Source organism: Orycteropus afer, unplaced genomic scaffold (assembly GCF_000298275.1).
Source record: "Orycteropus afer afer isolate SDZICR_OR568_19922 unplaced genomic scaffold, OryAfe1.0 scaffold00330, whole genome shotgun sequence".
In the NCBI taxonomy this organism is placed as follows: Eukaryota; Metazoa; Chordata; class Mammalia; order Tubulidentata; family Orycteropodidae; genus Orycteropus; species Orycteropus afer.
This window is the reverse complement of record NW_006921917.1, coordinates 3,608,097-3,611,922: the sequence shown is the minus strand read 5'-3', so window position 1 is coordinate 3,611,922 and position 3,826 is coordinate 3,608,097.

Here is a 3,826-nt window from a genome sequence, read left to right as displayed (position 1 = left end):
GTTTGGGGTTTGTTGGACTTCCTGAATGAATATATTCTCATCTTTCATCATATCAGGGAAGTTCTCCTCCAACAAATCTTGGACAATTTTCTCTGTGGTTTTATTTGCCTCTTCCTGTTCTGGAATTCCAATTACACATAGGTTATTCATTTTGATGGTATCCTACATGGACCTTAGGCTTTCTTCATTTTGTTTTGATCTTTTTTCTCATTTATCCCTTTCCAAAGAAGTGTTCAGGTACTTGCCTTCAATCTCCCTAATTCTGTCTTCCTTTGATTCAATTCTGCTCCTTTGTCCATTCAATGTGTTATCTATTTCTGAAAATTTAGTATTAATCTTCTGGATCTCTGTGTATAGATTTTGTATCATTTCTAATTTTTCATTTATTTTGTCATTTTTTTTCTTGTATTGTCTTTTGAAATTGTTGTAGGGTTTTCTCTGTGTTTTCCTTGATCTGTCTCTCAATTTATTGCAGACATCTAAATATAATTCTTTTGAATTCCTTATCAGGGAGATCCAATGTTGTGTCTTCCTCAGGGATGTGTTTTGGGTCTGTATCTTGGTCCCTTGTTTCTCTTACTTTATCTTGCTTCTTTGTGTGGACTGTGATGCTCTGTTATCTCTAAGGCATTGTGACATTTTTGTGTTTATATTTAATTGGTGATTGTATATTAGAGTGACTTGCCCACTATTTTTATTTTCTTTGTATGTTATCTACACAAGCAGGGTATTGTGCTGTGCTTGTCTATTCACTAGTTGACAGCACGTATACACTCACCACCTGTCTCCTTTCCTGTTGTCAGCCTCTCATATGTCCCTACCAACCTTGGCAAACCAAGCCTATTCTTAGGTCGTCCCTGGAATCCTAATGAGGATGCTATCACTTTAAAATCCAAAATGGTTGCCACTTGTAAAATTTCTAAGTGGCTGCACCCTCGGTCACTTTAAATATCCAAAATGGCTGCTGGCTGTAAACAATCAAAATGGCTATGCCCTCTGGACAGTGTAAAGTAAACAGCACAGGTAGTCTCTCTCCTTGCTATTTCCCTTCCTAGTCATAGGCCACCAGTGGAGTCGTCCCTGCAGCCCTTGGTGACCAGGACTGATCTTTAGGTCAATTCTCAGGTCCCAACTCCACTTGGACATATTCAGGCTGTTGTCCCATCAGAGTAGATGACAGTCCACAGCTCCAACCATCTTTTTGTTTTTGTTTAGGTTTTTCCACTAGTTGGTGCCTAATCTACTTCTGTATAGTTCCTTTCAAAGCTCAGGGCTCCAGGATTATCTTCTGTATCTCTGTCAATTGTTTTTTCTTTTCTTTGTTGAAGAGGGTCTGTGTTGCTTATCTGCCTATTCCTCCATCTTACCGGAAGTCCTTGAATTCACTTTTGAGTATGGTGTGAGGTATGGATCTCATTTAATTTTTCTGTATGTGGAAATCCAATTTTGCCAGCAGCATTTGTTGAAGAGACTGTTCCTTCCCTATGGGATGGATTTGGCTCCCTTGTCAAAAATCAATTGACCATAGATGTTTGGATTTATTTCTGAGTTTTCAATCCTATTCTACTGGTCTATGTGTCTATCATTAAACCAGTATCAGGCTTTTATAATTTCTGTAGCTATGTAATATATTTTGAAGTCAGGAAATGTGAGGCCTCCTAGTTTTTTGTTCTTCTTCAAAATTTCTTTGGCTGTTTAGGGTATCTTATCTTTCCATATAAAACTAAAGTTTAGTTTTTCCATGTATATAAAGAATGCTGTTGGAACTGCAGTGAATTTTAAGTAGTAATAAGTGAAATCTAAATTGTGTTTGGATTGGTGAGTACCCAAAATATGTAAAATGGGGATCTGGAGGTTGAGTCTCAGTTGCTATTGAATCAGCTCTGATTCTTGGCGACCCTATGTGTTGCAAAGTAGAATCACACCCTATAGTGTTTTCATAGTTATGACCTTACAGAAGCAGATCACAAAGAAGTTCTTCTGAGACATCTGTGGGTGAGTTCAAACTGCCAAACTTTTTGTTTGTAGCTGATTGTCTCACCCAGGAACTCTGGAGGTTGGGTAGGTGGAGGGAATATGTTGCCAAAGTATAAGAAAGGTCTTCTTTAAATAGAAGTTGAAGCTCTTGAGGATAAGGGTAGGTCACAGGTGGAGGTGAAGTTTGCCAGAGACTGATGTCGGTGGGGAGGATAAGAGAGTGTTTCTAATTTTGGGGAGGAAGGGAAGGAGATATTATTGGCTAAAAAGTATGAACTTTAGAAGGGAGTTACTGAGAGATGGTAGTGACATTACACTGTGGAAATGGGTGTGAAGAGCCGGAAGTCTGTGATGACTCATTTTTCCAGGAGTCTGAAGTATTGAGAGATAGGCTATAGTGAATGACACAGCATCAGATAAAAATTAGATTTTACAATCCAGTTCCAGCTGCCATTGAGTCAGTTGTGACTTATGGTGTCAGAGTAGAACTGCGCTCTACTGAGTATTTAATGGCTGATTTTCCAGAAGTTGATATCCAAACCTTTCTTGTGAGACTCAAAGCTTCAACCTTTTGTTAGCAGCTGAGTACATTGATCGTTTTTTACCACCCAGGGACTCCAGATTTTATAACAGATACTTCTAAATCATCTACACTTAACCAGCTTAACAGGTAATTGATGCTATCTATCTTCTCTAGAAAATACTGACATGCCCACAATATGCCAAACACACATAGATAGCTGGGAGGCTAATTTCTGACTCACCTTGGACTTCGACGTGCTCCAGTTGAGCCTATGTTTATCGAGAATAGTTGCATAAGCTTTCACAAAAACTCACTCCAGATAGATCAAAGACTTAAATGTGAAACCTAAAGCTATAAAGTTCCTCAAGGAAAAACTAGGGGCAAATTTAGAGGGCCTAATTTATGGTATAAATAGACTATCAAGCATAGCCCTAAATGCACAAACAGCAGAAGATAAACTAGATGAATGGGACTTTCTAAACATTAAATTTCTATGTGCTTCCAAAGACTTCTCCAAAAGAGTCAAAAGTGAACCTACAGATTGGGAAAAAATATTTGGCAATGACATATCTGACAAGGGACTTATCTCTAGATTTTATAGAAAACTCCAACACCTCAAGAACAAAAAGACAAATAATCCAATTAAAAAATGGGCAGAAGACATGACAGACATTTCACCAAAGAGGATATTCAGGTGGCCAACAAGCATATGAAGAAATGCTCATGATTATTAGCTATTAGAGAGATGTAAATCAAAACAACAATGAGATATCATTTTGCCCCAGCACTAGTAGCAAAGTTCAACAAGACAGAAAAATGCTGGTGAGGATGAGGAGAAACTGGGACTTTCGTACACTACTGGTGAGACTGTAAAATGACACAACCACTGTGGAAAGCAGTATGATGAGTCCTTAAAAAGCTGAAATTAGAAATACTGTTTGACCCAGCCATTCCATTACTCCATAAAGAAGTGAGAGTCAGGACAAGAACAGATAGTGCACACTCATGTTCATTATAGCACTATTTACAATAGCAAAAAGATGGAAGCAAGCTAGGTGCCCATCCACAGAAGAATGGATAACCAAACTATGGTACATACATACAGTGGAATACTATGCAACACTAAAGAATAATGTAGAATCTGCAAAACACTGTATATGTGGATGAACATAGAGGACATTATGCTGAGTGAGATAAGTCAGTCACAGAAGGACAAATATTGTATTAGTCCATTATTGTAAAAAGTCAAGGAAAGGTTTATATATGGAAGGAAATTTTCTTTGTTGGTTACCAGGGATGGGAAGAGAAGGGTTATGTTGTGTGTCA